This window comes from Trachypithecus francoisi, unplaced genomic scaffold (assembly GCF_009764315.1).
Source record: "Trachypithecus francoisi isolate TF-2019V2 unplaced genomic scaffold, Tfra_2.0 Lachesis_group1, whole genome shotgun sequence".
NCBI lineage: Eukaryota > Metazoa > Chordata > Mammalia > Primates > Cercopithecidae > Trachypithecus > Trachypithecus francoisi.
In genome coordinates this window covers 163,430,246-163,447,101 of record NW_022681454.1, presented here as the reverse complement: position 1 = coordinate 163,447,101, position 16,856 = coordinate 163,430,246, and the positions used below count along the sequence as shown (strand labels likewise).

The 16,856-nt window shown below is 43.1% G+C and overlaps 1 long non-coding RNA gene across 1 annotated transcript; it reads right to left on the bottom strand.

Annotated features, from left to right (window-relative positions):
• Positions 1–1,387: 1,387 nt before the first annotated feature.
• Positions 1,388–15,158, bottom strand: LOC117084849. Its single transcript, XR_004437706.1, has 3 exons — positions 15,035–15,158; positions 10,864–11,049; positions 1,388–1,512 (listed from the first exon to the last, which is right to left on the bottom strand). It is a non-coding gene; the product is annotated as an uncharacterized LOC117084849 (long non-coding RNA).
• Positions 15,159–16,856: the final 1,698 nt, after the last annotated feature.

Below are 16,856 nucleotides of genomic sequence, written 5' to 3'. Positions count from 1 at the left end.
ACATTTTACAGGGAGACTCAGGTGTTTAAATCTCACCTATCTACAGATTTATTATTTGTGAATAGTTTCCCACTTAGATGGCCCATGTTTTGTCTGGAAATAGCACCTTGCCATTACTTCATACGTTTCAAGAATATCTGTCTTAAGGATCAGTGAGCAAATACAACCATCAAACACCATGAGCTTCCCAGAATATTAGAGGTATGAAACGCCAAACTTGATGGTGGCCATTAACATAAAATGCTGGGAAACATGCTACATTTGTTTGTTTCTTTGTGTGTTTGCTTTCCAGTGAAGTATAAACATCAAATATCAGGGGAGAAATGTACTGATTCACCAGGTTTAAATCTTTCAGAGGCTAAAATACACTTCCAATATTTTCCCATGTAGCTATTTTAGACCATAGACTGGACTTGTGCCTAATCATACAATCAGATTGTTTCAACTACCCAGATACATGTGGGCAAAAATAGTAATTCCTCACCAAGTTATTATTAGTTTTTCCTGCCTGAATCATGGCTGAGACCTATTTGTTTTTAGAAGGGATATTGACATAATTAAATTATAACCAATTTGATATTTCCTTCCTAGCTGATGCGTCTATTAGCAGCTTCTAGTTGGAAATCCTCTCCTAAATGAAGTTTCCTTTCCTAAGCCTTGTCAGTTTCTGTGTGAAACTTGAGCCTTTAAGGAAGCCAGACCTACAGTGTATGTTACCGAACATGCTTTCTATTATAAAAACATTGGTATTGTGATAGCTACTACTGTCTCTTATTTTAGAGCTTTAACGTGAAAGCCAATCACCCAGCTGAATAAGAGATTCTGCAATAGTGAGAATTTCATATTACATAAAATGTTAGAATCAGAATGGTCAGGTTGATGGTGATAACATAACGATGCCCTTTATCTAACAGGGAGCACGAAATATGGGGATCACTACATAAATATGAAGTGTGTGTGTGGAATCGGAGTGACCACTTGGGAAGTTTCATTTCACTTGGTTTGATACAGTCGTCATTGTGTCAATCCTAAGCCACCTGAAATCATTTCTATTAGTGGATGTAATACAACTATTAATTTGAAGTATAGTTATAATAACAAAAGGTGCTTCGTTATTTAGAAGGTATGAGTTGGGTGGTACTTTTCAAACAGCATTTGGTGCTTCCCTAGTTTGGGTTTAACATGAATTAGTGGCCCAATTAGCCCTTTGTTATGAAGTAGATCTTTGTGAAAATCAGGCCAAATTTAAAATGTGTGTGTGTGTGCGCACACAGGAATGCCAGCAAAAAATCACACAATTGAGTCAATCTCAGAGATTTCATGAGTTTTATTAAGCAAATACTATAAATACTTGGACCACATGAAAAGAATAGTAATCATCTAGTTATTCTGGTTGCTACTTCCAGTCTCAACTCACAGAATGTGTTCTTGCAAGGGAGTGATCCAAGGCCCAGGAGGACTTGACTTTCCTCCTGCCGGCAAGGCACATCACTCGCAGCCTGAGGACCAGACCTGTGGACAGCAGGGAGAGGAGGAGGGGAAATGAGTTTGGCTTTGTCAGTTTTTCATTTTCCTTGTATTCCCACCCACCCCCCGATTCCTACTCTGTCTGTTTTCACCAACTCCCTATCCTGTACCCCATTTCTTCTGGGTCTCATGCGTATTCAGGTGTTCAGCAAATCTCCAGTTGACTTTAAATCTGATAACTTATTAAGCAAGATCAAAGTAACGTCTCTGATGGTGGAATTTCAGGCAGATGGTGATGGGCAATTGGACTCAGGACAGGTGATTGGAGCTAATTTGAGAAGGGAGTTTTGAGCCCTTATCCCTCCCAATCTATCTACCCTTAGGTTCTAAGAGTGAGAGGTCAAGAATGTTAGAAATATCCTATCATTCCTGTGTTTGCCCATCACAAACCTCACCAAATCAAACCCCAACCAATGCCCTTAAAATACATAAGCCAGAGATACTGGCTTAATCTGATCTAGCATTCTCCTATCAATAAAATATTTGTAATACCTATTAACAACTTAGAGCTCCTTCTGCAGTGACAGATAAAAGTAACATTTTAAATCAGATCAGATAGAAGCACTGACAACATTTAATAAAATGTTTCTAAGCAACAGGGTAAAAAAATCAAAGAGTTTCAATAAAGCTGACATTAATAGAATAAAAAAGAATCCAAAAATAGCCTCTTTTTCTTATAAGCAATTCGCTCCGGAAGGTAAAACAAACTCCTTCCTGAAACTCAGCCTATTGAATAATAATGTTTTCCCAAACATCCGACATACAGTCTAGCATGGAATGGCCAGGTAGTAGCCAAGGTTTAATGTGTATCAAAAACTTGGAGAGTAAGCACTGAGAAATAGCAACAATTTAAATGCACTGGCCATATGATATGCCTTTCTTCAACCCTTAGTTATGAGCGTAACTTACAAATAAAAAGGAATGCTGTATGTATGCTTTGGGCCCATCCAAGCAGAACTTTTGCTATTCCACTAGCTTTGTCAGCAGGATAGATTTCTAAAGAGAAATGAGCGTCTGTAATAGACCCAAATGAGTACTTAAAAGATTCTAGTCTAGAGGAGAATATGTCATGCATTTGTGTCACCCTAATGCCCCCAAACACAAAGCCCTTTAATACTTGTAGATCAATTTTCCCACCACTGCCTCTTTGAAATTGTAACTTAGAAATCAGTGAACAGTCTCATTAGCTTATCCAAGAGATAAGGACAGTGTGTGTGAACAGTCTGTAGAAAAGGCAAGTGGCATACAGATGCATATCATCTGCTCTCTTTCACTCTGCCTGTCCTCAAAGATACACACACACACACACACACACCACACACACACACACACACACACACACACACTGGCTTAAGAAAGAAAAAAAGGAGGCCCCTGTGCTGGTCATTGGTCTGATTGACAAACCAGTATTGGATACTTTGATTTCTCCATTCCTGCTGCCAGCTGGAGGCAAATGCAGAGAGTCAACATAGGGGGCATGTGCATCATTTTATTGGAGAAAAAGAAGCTTGTGTGACATACATACATATATGCAGGAAACTTTTTTTTTTTTTTGAGACAGAGTCTCTCTCTGTCACCCAGGCCAGAGTGCAGTGGTGTCATCTCTCTTCATTGCAATCTCTGCCTCCTGGGTTCAAGCGATTCTCCTGCCTCAGCCTCCTGAGTAGCTGGGATTACAGGCACCCGCCACCACGCCCGGCTAATTTTTGTATTTTTAGTAGAGATGGGGTTTCACCATGTTGGCCATGCTGATCTCAAACTCCTGACCTCAAACAATCTACTGGCCTCAGCCTCCCACAGTGCTGAGATTACAGGCATGAGCCACCGTGCTCAGCTGGAAGTATAATTTTAAGAGTTGTTTAATGATTACCCACTTTTTAGAAAACTCACCAATATCTATGTCTATCTCTATTGCTATCTCTTATTTATCTCTATCTCTACTTCTATCTCTATCTCTGTCTCTACCTCTATCTCTATCTCTATCTCTATCTCTATCTCTATCTCTATCTCTGTCTATCTCTATCTTGTATGTCCACTAAAGCTCACCAGAGATCATTTATAAGATTAAGTGCACGTGACTTTGTTCTGGCCCAAGTGATTGCACGCCTCTGCCAAAATAAGCCTGATTTTTCTCCAGTGTTCTGTCTTCTATACCCCATGTACACATTCAAGAACTATTGTTTTGCTCTTTTAAACCTCCTTCAGTGTTTGAGATGATCAAAACTTAATGTATTCGTCTGTTTCCACGTCTGCTTGGTGGACATTTCTGAGACCAGGGTTTGACATCATGGTTTTCATTGTTTCTATTGTTCCCATCACTTTCTACTGTATCTTAGTGAAAGTGTAAAGTCATCACAAAGTGAAATGTCTAAATTTATGGAAAATGATTAGCACAAATTCCATTTAAAATTGCTTCCACAAAACCCGAAATTAAGCTGTCAATTGCTCCTACCATTTTTCTGAGGTAGCTATTATAGTGTGCCCCCAACTGTCCTTCAACCATTATGTATCTTAAGGTTCTATAATAGCTACATAAGAAAGTCACAGATGTGAGACTAAAATGGAATGCAAGGTTAATACTCTTTTTTCTCAGCTTCCATCTCTAATCCTCCATTTGCTGATCTAACCATTTTTCATTTTGATAATGTAATGGTGTTTTCATTTAGACATATTGCCTCCATTAATGCTGTCCTGGCTGACGTCAGCATGTATATATAAAAGGCACCATACCATGCAGCAAAACATTAGGTCAGTCACAGCCCATGGCAGTAAAAAAACAGTACTGAATGGATGGACAAATTAAACTGCTTCTAATTACATACTGTGCTTCATCATTGAGAGTCAAACTACAGCAGTATGTTTTGCATTGTCCTAGATTAACCTTAAAACAACTATGTCGATGAGTCAACAAATGTGGCCTCACCTGGGAAGTACCCAGATAAAATGGCAGAGCGTGAGTTACCTCCCTTGCTTGCTTCTTCAAGAGTCCAGGCTCTTAATTCATCATTTAAGAAGAGTCTCACCGGTGGCACTGAACCACAAAATACTATCTCCAAGCACAGCATTATGGGATAGTGAAGAATATTGAACTAAAAAGCTAGAGACTTGTTTTGCTATCTGGCTCAGCCAATAACTAGTTAGGTTAACACAGTTTACATTACACTTATTGCCATTTCAGATGCCCTAAGTGGCTCTCAATTGTCATACAGATCAAAGTCAATCTCCCCATGTTGCCTTTAATTTCAGCCACTGTTCTCTCTAGTTGTCTGAGGGTGATCTGGCGCAATGGTGAGGTGCTCAGGCTGAAGCCTGACAACATGCATTTGAATCCTGGGTGTGCCCTGATCCACTGTGTGCCCTTGGGCAAGTTACTTCACCTCTTTGGAATTCAAGTTTTTAATCTGTAATTGAGAAAGAATAACAATAGCTACCTTGTAGGGCTGTGATGAGGATTAAGTGAGTTGAAATTGTCCTGTCCTTAGTAGGATACCTGACAGAGTAGGTATTGTGTTTGTTAAAGAAGAAGTAGTCCTTTCACTTTAAATTCCAACTTTAACCTATCTGCTCCACAGTCCTTTTCCAAATAAATAACTATGGTTTGGTTCTTTCCCAAACCCTATATATGGCTTAAGAATCAATGGACAATTATTGAGTTGAGTTAGCAGTTCAAACATGATGATGTATTCAAGATGTCTGAGAGCAATGAGGCTGGTTTTCCTTTGATGCTTGATCCACTTCCTAGTCACCCCCTTGTGCTCCTTCTTGTATTTCAGTATTCCCTGTGTACGTGCAGGCCTAAAAGGTGAAGTTCCCTATGAAGAATCATTTCTCTATCACCCCACTTCTCCTGGCAAACTTTTGTTCCTCTTTCAAGATGTATCCCAAACATCACCTGTTCAGTGAAGCCTTCCTGATTCCCCAGGTTACTAAGGCACTCTCTTTTCATAGCAGTTTTTTAAATGGCCACAAACTTCTTTTACAGTTCTCCCACTGAGAGTTAGATTTATGCCCCTTCCCCTTGCACCTGGGTGGGCTTGAGGCTGCTTCATGCAATAAAGTATTGCAGAAGTGATACTAGTGTTTTATGAGGCTGGGACACAAGCAGTGATGTGGTTTTCACCTTATTTGCTGGGATACATGCACTTGGAGCCCGAGGCTGCCATGCTGTGAGGAAGCCTGACTCTGTGGGGAGTCATGTGTACACCTTCCGCTCAGCAGTTCTGCTCACTGCGTCTTCCCAATTGGGGTCCCAGACATCATGAAACAGAAAAACATCATCTCTTCTCTGTTTCTTCTGTGACCTCTCCAAATTCCTAACCCACCAAGTCTAGGAGAATAATAAAATAATTGTTTGATTCCAGTAAGTCTTGGGTTAATATGCTACACAGTGAAAGTAATTGGAACAATTTTCTATGATTCCAAAAGACTTTGTTTAGGCCAAGCACAGTGGCTCACGCCTGTAGGTTCAGCTACTTGGGAGGCTGAGGCACAAGAATCACTTGAACCCAGAGGCAGAGGTTACAGTGAGCCGAGATCATGCCACTGCACTCCAGCCTCAGCAACAGGGAAAGACCCTGTATCAAAAAAAAGTAGACTTGGTTTATAGCCCTCGATTACATTGCGGAATAATTTTATTTGTCCTACTCAATGGATTGCAAGCTCCTCAAAGGCAGAAAGTCTGCTTTATTTATCTTTGTGTACCTACTGCCAACCATGGTGCCTGGCACATGACAGATGCTTCATATATGTTTGTCAAATAAGTATGTTTGTCATATATGTTTGTCTATGTTTGAATATATAGATGTCAAATAATATTAGATGAAGTTATTTTAAAATTATAATATAACTTACATTGCCGGGCACAGTGGCTCCCTCCTATGATCTCAGCATATTGGGAAGCCAAGGCAGGTGGATAGCTAGAGCTCAGGAGTTCAACACTAGGGCGTCAACATGGTGAATCCCTGTCTCTACCAAAAAAAATACAAAAACTCGGTGGATGTGGTGGTGCACGCCTATGGTCCCAGCTTCCCCAGAGGTTAAGTGGGGAAGATCGCTTGAGCCCAGGAGGCAGAGGTTGCAGTGAGCTGAGATCGTGCCACTGCACTCCAACCTGGGCGACAGAGCCAGACTTTGTCTCAAAAAATAAAAAACAAATTTTTAAAAAATTTAAAATGATAACTTAAACGTATAATCACCAGAAATTTTGTATCCAGTGCCCCAAACTCCATGGATTCTCAAAAACCCATACAATGGCTGGCAGTACTTGGATATCTGCATATATATTTAACACACGTCACGTGAGAGTGCACACACATTTCATGTTCACTTGTTCTCCTCAGACGCCTCACCCCAGCCTCACCAGCATCTACATATTTATTGGACTAATCACTCAAAGAGATCCCCTAACTTAGGCTAGCTTACAGAAATCCCTTTATTCTTCCTGCCACGTAAATCGTGCCTGCACATAAAACCCTCCTTGAAGTCATTCCTGTTGAATTAGCAAGAACATGACAAAGAGCTGGTCTCAGGCTTCCAGACCAAGCCAGCAGTCAGCTTGTAGGATTCTTAATAGGTTCCTTCATGGGATATCCACACACCCTTTACCCAGCAGTGGCTTGCACATTCTTCCTTGATTGTCAAACACTCTATTTTTATGCAGTTTGAGTAAGCCAAGAAAGTAGAGTTTTTGTTTTCATTGCCAGCTTTAGCTGACTATATATAGATACATATTATATGCTCACACAGATATGTGACATATATATGTATATTCACACCAAGTTTTCTCCATTGGGTTAGCAGCCTGATTTGGCTCCACTCTGGAGCTTAGAGCTCCTGGTGAGACTTCAGGGAATGCTGTTCACTTGCTCCTCCATGTGTGATAGAGGAAAAATCTGTGCCAGCCCTGCTAAATGCCAGGCAAAAGCTTCATTCTATCTTCATTTATTTTGTTGGATTTGAGGTGAATCTTGATTTAGTTTTCACATGCAAACCAATTATGCCACTTTTCAAGTGTCTACTTTTTTGTAAACAGCATTTCAAGAAGCCACATAAATCAACAAGCCATGTAAAGGGGCCGAAATTAAAGTACACTTGAAATTTACCCAGAACTGAAATCCAATACTCTGAGATTAGGATTGGTGGAGGGACGATAACCTGTGAACCATATAAGTGGGAGGTGGGATTTTTCTGGAATGAAAACGTGCCTGGGAGACCACACGATGGATGGTGGTGGGCCAAGGAGAAACCGGCCATTAACCTGTCTATAGGCTCTGACATAAGAAGAATTTGGCCAGGCGCAGTGGCTCACACCTGTGGTCCCAGCACTTTGGAAGGCCGAGGCAGGCAGATCACTTGAGGTTAGGAGTTCAAGACCATCCAACATGGTGAGACCCTGTCTCTACTAAAAGTGCCCAGAATAGGCAAACCCGCAGAGACATCGTAGATCAGTCCTTTCCAGAGACTAGGGGGTGGATAGGTGGTAGGTGACTGCTGCTGGGCAGGGGGTTTCATTTTGGGAGGTGATAAGAATGTTCTTTAACTGAGAATGGTGATGGTTATAGCTCTGTATATTGTATACCTGAAAAAAGATAAATTTTATAGTATATGGATTACAGCTCAAAATACTTCATGGCTTCAAACAACAACTCACTGCTATTTCTCACAGTTTTTTAGACGACTGGGTTCAGCTGAGCAGTTCTCGTCTGGGTTCTCTCTGAAGTTGCCGTCAGATGCTGGCTGCGGTGACAGTCACCGAAGGCTTTGACTGGACTAAATGTACAAGAGAGCTTGCTACATAGCTGGCAGTTGATGCTGCAGCTGGGTGTTGAGCAGGACAACCACACATGTGACTAGGACCTCTCACCACAGTGGGAACTGGCTTGTCAGAGGGAACCAAGAGGCAGGAAGCTTCCAGGCCAGATGGAGCAGCCTCATTTCCGCCACATTGTGCTTAATAAAGGAGTCACAGGTCCTGCTCACATCCAAGGCAGACGTGACAAGGTCCCATTGCAGAAGACCACGTGGCTTAGGAGACATTACTGTGGGCATCTTTGGAAAATACAATCTGCCCTGCTATCCTAAACGTCAAGTTGGAAATAATAAGATCTGCACAGTGTCTGGTCTATTGCCATGTATAATAAAAATTGGGGACCTGTAATCATATTGGTGACAATCTCTGTGAGAATAACTTCTTCCCTATTGTATTTAGAAATAAACTCATCCAGAAACCTTAGTTGTCTCTGCAGGGCTCGGGAGGATGGAGAGATGATGGTTTCTGGGTTTCCCATTTATGCAGGGTTTAATGATACTGGGTCTGGGAAAAGGCACTCAACCTTATATCCCACCACGGGGTCAGCATCCTCAAGCACTGTGTTCTTACAGCTCCAAACATCTGCAGATATTTCTAAAAATCCTTTGCTCCCATGCCTCCATGCAAGTTCTAACAGGTTATACTTCAAGAAATCTCTTTTTCTTTGCTTCCTGGATATTAGCAGGGAAGAAAGAAAGAACTACTAGACTAATCTGAGTAGAATTCAGTGAAGTAAGATACTTAGGGCCACATCAGCATTTACCCGAAGTTTATTTTACTTGCATAATTATAATGCTGGAGCTAAAAATACCCTAATAACTTGCATAATGAATAAGGAAGCTCAATATTGGTAGGCTTTGGTTGTTACAGTAAAATCCGTTTTCTTTTATGAATCATTTATTCAAATGACCACCCTTCTTTACAGTCCATCTCCTAAACTATACACTAAAATGTTGGCCAGCCATGGCAGCTCACACCTGTAATCCCAGGGCTTTAGAAGGCCAAGGCTAGAGGACCACTTGAGGCCAGGAGTTTGAGACCAGCCTGGGCAACATGGTGAGCCCCATCTTTATAAAACACGTTTTAAAAATTAGCTAGGTGTGCTGGCATGCATTTATAATCCTAGATACTCAGGAGGCTGAGACAGGAGGAGCTCTTGAGCCCAGGAGTTTGAGACTACAATGAGCCAGGATCATGCCACTGCACTCCAGCCTGCATGACAGAGTCAGACCCTGTCTTTAAAAATTAGATAGATGGATGGATGGATAGATAGATAGATAGATAGATAGATAATAGATATGATAGATAAAACTTTGATTCTGATCCTACTGCTCAACTGAAACTATTCTCTATGTGATCATCCAAACAGTGATTATGCCAAAATATTTAAGAGAGCAGGATGGGGCCCTCACAGTCTGATCCCAGAGTGTGGGCCACTTCCTTCTGCATCTACTCTTGCTCTGTCCCCTATATTCCAGCCACACTGAACTACTGTGAAATAGACCCCAAACACCTTTCCTGTCTGCAAGCCTGTGCTTTTGGTGTCCCCTTCACCCGACATCCCCTTCCCATGTCCATCTATCTATTGAACTTGACCTTAAGGACCAGTGCCAATGTTATTTCCTTTTTGTATCTCTCCTAATCCATTTCTCCACCATTCCATCAATTGTTCCTTATCTGTGTTTTCTGTATTTTATACACACCCTTATCACACCATTTATATCACATGTTAGGTATTTATCTGTATTCCTTCCGCTCACATTGCATTGCATGCAAAATGATCATGATTACTATTTGTTGAACTCATGCCTCCCAGTTTCCCTTAGAGTGAAAGTCACTGTCAGCATGTTTTGTCCACCTCCTCATACCCAATCTCAATAGGGAAGATAAACATGACAGGGTGGAAATGCTAGGAGAAAGGCTGCTCTGCAGCTTAGCAGAAACCCAGACACTTAAAAGTGAACTGATCCCATGATTTAAGGAAGCCTACCAAAAAATAAAATTAAAAAGTGAACTGAAGTTCATGCAAGTGATTGTGGTGAATGCAAAATGGAAGTGGGATGATTTTCATAGCTTTTACTAGAAAAATGAGAGAAACCTGAGACGTGGGATGATGAAGGGGGAAGTCACAGAGGTAGGAGGCTCTCTGGAATGGCATTGACCAGATTGCATTGACCATAGAACCTAGTTAGTGGCTGTTTTGTTTTATCAGTGTTCTCAAGATATGTTTTTTCTTCATGATTACTTTAAAAATGTAACTTCTAAGACTATCTCTGTAGAAATCATTTTGGCAGAAGAGAGTAGAAAAATAATCTAAGTACATATTGCCTGTGGTTACTAAAGTACTCACGCAAAAACCCAGCCTAGTTGAGGTTTTAAACTTTGATATGGGTCAGGCTTACCTGAAGGGCTGGTGAAAACACTGATTGCAGTGACTTACCCTGAGATGCTAACTTAGTAGATCTGAGTTGGGACCACCACTCCACATTTCTCACAAGCATCATCCCAAGTGATGAGGATTTGCTTACCTGAGGACCTCACTTTGAGAACCAGTGCTCTCATTCATTCATGTCTCATGCTGTGACCTCCAGGAGGGGTCACAAAGGTCTTCTTTCCCTGATCTGGACAGCTCCTCATAAACCTTCCCTTCCATCTCAGTCTAATGGGGTGTGAACCCACACAGTGAATGTCAAAAGTGCCCAGGAACACTGCATCTAAAATAACAGAGATGGAGTTAGAAGTAGAGAAGTGAGGAAAGGCACATATTTATTAATAATTGATAAGAAAAAAAAAAACAGCCAGGTGTGGTGGCTCATGCCTGTAATCCCAGCACACGGGGAGGCTGAGGCAGGAGGATCACTTGAGCCCAGGAGTTCGAGATCAGCCTGGGCAACATGACGAAACCACGTCTCTACCAAAAAATACAAAAATTAGTGGGTATGGTGGCACGCACCTGTAGTCCCAGCTACTCGGGAGGCTCAGGTGGATCACCTGAGCCCAGGGAGGTCGAGGCTGCAGTGAGCTGTGATTGTGCCACTGTACTTCAGCCTGGGCAACAGACTGAGACCCCATCTCAAAAAAATAATAATAATAATCCCATGCAGTCTAAAAACCAAATTTTACTGTCTGTCAAGGATAAGGTATTCTTTCCTTTGAGCTCTTCTGCAAAGACTTAAAATTATCTCATACACAGTTCTGTTTAGTTTTAAAAATATATTGGCCTTACCCAGATGTTTTGCTAATTCTCCCGTCCCATCCTTTCCATGTAGCTAAAAACAAACGAAAGGCTTGGATAAGAATAGAATGATCTGGACTGATTCTCGATATCTGGGTTTTAAAAAAGAAGAATATACTGATAAAAGTAATTACAGACATGCGTTTGACTTTCTCAACTCCATGTCTACTAGGGTCACTTTGTGCTTTGAGATTCAAATAAAATTGGTTCAAATCCCCAGCTCATTTATTATGGGAAATCCTCCGACCTTCCCAGTGTGTCCAGGGACTTTATGGGCTTATGTTTTTGCCTAGTCACCTCTAGCTACTACGTTCTCTTCTACTCAATTCTAAATCTCTCAGGACAGGTGCGGTGGCTCACGCCTGTAATCCCAGCACTTTGGGAGGCTGAGGCAGGTGGATCATGAGGTCAGGAGTTTGAGACCAGCCTGACCAACATGGTGAAACCTTGTCTCTACTAAAAACACAAAAATTAGCCAGGCATGGTAGCATGTGCCTCTAATCCCAGCTACTTGGGAGGCTGAGGCAGGAGAATCACTTGAACTTGGGAGGTGGAGGTTGCACTGAGCTGACATTGAGCCATTGCACTCCAGCCTGGGTGACAGGGTGAGATCCCATCTCAAATATATATATATATATATATATATATATATGTATGTATGTCTTTTATTCCTTGCTTGTTGAATTTAACACTTGACCTGCATGGTCCAGTCACCAAGTGGAGCATATGGCTGTTGAACATATATTTCTTCCCAAACACTATTCCTTTAAAGCTTTGTTCTATTGTGGGCCCTACTAAAGATCTGTGGGTAACAGTAGGGGATTATATAACCTCACAATGTAACTTAAAATTAAATATTAGACTTCTTTTTTATTTTTTATTTTATTATTTCTATTTATTTATTTTGAGACAGGGTCTCACTTTTGTCACCCAGGCTAGAGTGCAGTGGTACCATCTCAGCTCACTGCAGCCTCAACCTCCTGGGTTCAAGCGATCCTCCTGCTTCAGCCCCATGAGTAGCTGGGACTACAGGCACATACCACCATGCCTGGCTAAGTTTTGTATTTTTAGTGGAGACGGGGTTTTGCCATGTTGCCCAGGCTGGTCTTGAACTACTGAGCTCAAGTGATCTGCCTGCTTCAACCTCCCAAAATGCTAGAATTACAGGTGTGAGCCAGCATGCCCTGCCTTAGACATCTATTTTTTAAACATATAAGAAAAGATTGTCAACACAGAAAAAGCTAGGGGGAGGTGTGGAGCCACACACAGGTAGAGCCACTCCTTCGAACTCTATCAACATGTGGAATTGTTTTACTTGCAAGATTCACTCATTCATTTGGCAAATATTTATTGAGCATCAGCTATGAACCGGGCACTGTGAAAGACAGTGCAAGTGTAGAAACTAGTAAGACAGAGTGGTGTTGGAGACAGACAAATGAAAAAGTTAATACTGTAGACTGTGAGGGGTTCATGTTCCCTAAGAGAGGTTGAACCTAGGGTAGGGGAGGCTCCCTGGAGGCAATAATAACCTTAAGCTGATTCTTCAAGGATTATTTGGAAGGAACCAGGTAAAGAGGAAGGAATAGATAAGGATAGGGTGGAGAGTTAGACTAGGACCAGATAATGAGCATCCTGAAATAGCATGCTGATGGATTTGTACTTGTAAAATGTAAATTACATATAAAAATTAGCCAGCCGTGGTGGCACACACCTGTAATAGCAGCTACTCGGGAGGCTGAGGCAGGAGAATCACTTGAACCCGGGAGGCAGAGGTTGCAATGAGTCAAGATCATGCCACTGTACTCCAGCCTGGGCAACAGAGTGAGACTCTGCCTCAAAAAAAAAAAAAAAAAAAAAAGTAAATTATAGTGCCTGGCACAAAGTAAAGCTCTCAGCAAATCCTTGTTCTTCATTACTTATCCTATGGGCAATAGGACAGATTTTAAGTGGTGTGTGTCTGTGTGTCAGGGTGAGAGGGTAAGTGGGGAGGTGTGTTGACATAATAAGATTTGCAGCTTGCAAGATCCCTTTGGCTACAGGGAAGAAAATACATTGTAGGAATTAGTATTAGAAGTAGCAAGGCAGCATAGAAGCCTGATAGAGTGATCTGGCAAAGTATGATGGAAGAGAGAGTAGAAGAATGGCCGTAGAGAAGGGGAAAGAAAGTGGTAGAGTGGTGTACAGATAGGGATGGGGTGAGGGAAAGGTGGTGTCAAGGATGACATGGAGTTTCCCAGCTGAAAAAATAAGTAGATGGTGGTGTCCTTCCCTGAGATAGGGAATTGCTGGAAGAAGAGGGGAGAGGGTGGAGGGGAGAAATAGTGCTTTCTATTTTTTTTGAAATGTCCAGTTTTAATGCCTGTGGGTCATGCAGACAGCTGGGCATAGGCTGAAATTAATGAGGAAATCTGGACTGGAAACATAACTTTTGCAATTTGGCAGCCTTTAGAGACTAATTAAATCCATGGGAGTGGAGGAAATCACCCTGAAGCAGACCTGGGGGAGAACCCTGATGGTCACCTTTAGCTGGAGGATGAACAGAGGAAGGAGAGAGGCTGAACAAGACCAAGATTCCAAAGAAGCAGGAAAAACACAAAGCTCACAGGCTATGAAGCAAGGAGGAGAGCATTTCAACAAGACAGGGTTACACATTTTGGGGGAAATTCAAGTAAGATTAAGGATTTTTAAAATTCCCTTTACTATTCCCTCAGCCTTATTGAAGCTACGATCTGCCCTCATGTAAATCTTCTCTTTAAGCTCTGTTCTTACCATGTTTGCTTATTCTTGACCTCATTTGCCTGCTTACATAGCTTAAATCCCATCACCAGCCCATATCTAAAATTGTTGGCCAACAGTTCTAAAACGATTCATGTGAAACAACTTAAGCTGACTGTCTGCTGTTAATTAGCCTTTTCTCTCCCTATTTTCACTTTAATCACTATCTATGGCATTTCCCATAGTATCTGTTTCAAATATTTTCCATTTTCCTCAAAACATGAATCCCCCCTCAATTGTCAGACTCAGCAAATAATCCCATCTCCTACTTTAGGGGGAAGATGGAGGTTCATTGGTGTGAGCTTTCCTAGAAATGTCCCTTCTTCCTACTTCAAAACTTCTCTCATCTTCTCCTATTCTCTCCCTTTTCCTATATATTGAAAACAAAAAAGTTTCCCTTTGCAAATCTAACTTACATGTAACCTTAACCCTTGTCTACCAATTGTCCCCGACCTGACTCTTAAGATTGGTTTTCCTTCTACTCTCACCATTGCCTTCCAGACTATTATCAAATTTCAGCCTTCTGTGGCAGGCAGACTCTAAGACGGCCCCATAATTCCTGCCTGCTGGTGTTTCTGACAGTGTATTTCCCTTCACAGGTAGGACCTGTGATTTGCTTCTAACAATTAGAATATGGCAAAGGTAATGGTGAGAGGTGACAATGTGGTAGCAGCCCTCACTCTCAGCACCTGCTCAGCCTCCGGCCTGGGCCTCGGCCTCCACTGTGGCGGCGCTTAAGGAGCCCTTCAGCCCGCCACAGCACCGTGGGAGCCCCTCTCTGGGCTGGCTGAGGCCGGAGCCTCCCCCCTCAGCTTGAGGGGAGGTGTGGAGGGAGAGGCGCGGGTGGGAACCCGCGCTCCACTTGCCGGCCGGTGTGAGTTCTGGTGGGCGCCGGTGCCGGCTCGGGCTCTTCCGGCCCGCACACCTAGCGGCCAGCCGGCACTGCCGGCCCAGGGCAGTGAGAGGCTTAGCACCAGGGCCAGCAGCTGCGGAGGTTGCACCGGGTCCCCCAGCAGTGCCAGCCCGCCGGTGCGGCACTCAAATTCTCGCGGGGCCTTAGCTGTTTCCCCAGGGGGCAGGGCTTGGGACCTGCAGCCCGCCATGTCTGAGCTCCCCTGCTGCGGTGGGCTCCCGCACGGCCTGAGCCTCCCCAGTGGGTGCCGCCCCTGCTCCGTGGCGCAGGGTCCCATCCACAGCCCAAGGGCTGAGGAGTGCAGCCGCAGCTGGGGACTGGTGGGCGGCTCTGCCTGCAGCCCTGGTACATGATCCACTGGCTGAAGCCAGCTGGGCTCCTGAACTGGATGGCGACTGGAGAACTTTTATATCTAGCCGGATGATCCTATGTGCACCAATGAGCACTCTGTGTCTAGCTCAGGGTTTGTAAATACACCAATCAGTACTCTGTGTCTAGCTCAAGGTTTGTGAATACACTCAATTGGTACTCTGTATCTAGCTAACCTAGTGGGGACTTGGAGGACTACCACTCTGTGACTGTGTCTAGCTCAAGGATTGTAAGTGCACCAATCAGCACTCTGTGTCTAGCTCTCTGTAAAGTAGACCAATCAGCGCTGTGTAAAATGGACCAATCAGCAGGATGTGGGTGGGACCTGATAAGGGAATAAAAGCAGGCTGCCCGCGCCACCAAGGGGTAACCCGCTGGGGTTCCCTTCCAGAGTCCGGAGGGTTTGTTGTTTTGCTCTTTGCAATAAATCTTGCTGCTGCTCACTCTTTGGGTCCAGGCTGCCTTTATGAGCTGTAACTCTCACCGGGAAGGTCTGCAGTTTCACTTCTGAAGCCAGCGAGACCACGAACCCACCAGGAAGAAGGAACAACTCCAGACGCGCTGCCTTTAAGAGCTGTAATGTTCACCACGAAGGTCTGTAGCTTCACTCCTGACAGCGAGACCACAAACTCACCAGAGGGAAGATGGTCCAGACACATCTGAACGTCTGAAGGAACAAACTCCGGACACACCATCTTTAAGAACTGTAACACTCACCTCGAGGGTCCCCGGCTTTATTCTTGAAGTCAGTGAGACCAAGAACCCACCAGTTCCGGACACAACGGGATGTTACCTATACTGTTATACAGCCGTATGCAGCTAATTCACCTTATATACTTAAAACAGTCCTTCCCCAAAACTGTGCTCTCAAACATCCATTGTTCTCTTTTTCCCTTTGTTATAATAGTTCTTTCTTTTTTGTTTTTTTCCGACAGAATCTCCCAGATTGGAGTGCAAGAGGCACGATCTCGGCTCACTGCAACCTCCACCTCCAGGTTCAAGCTATTCTCCTGTCTAGTCTCTGGAGTGGCTGGGACTATAGGTGTACACCACCAGGCCCAGCTAAATTTTTGTATTTTTAGTAGAGACGGGATTTCAGCATGTTGGCCAGGCTGATCTCTAACTCCTGGCCTTAAGTCATCCACCTGCCTTGACCTCCCAAAGTGCTGGTGAGCCACTACATACAGCCTGTATAATATTTCTTGAAAGGAAAATAATCTATATTAGCT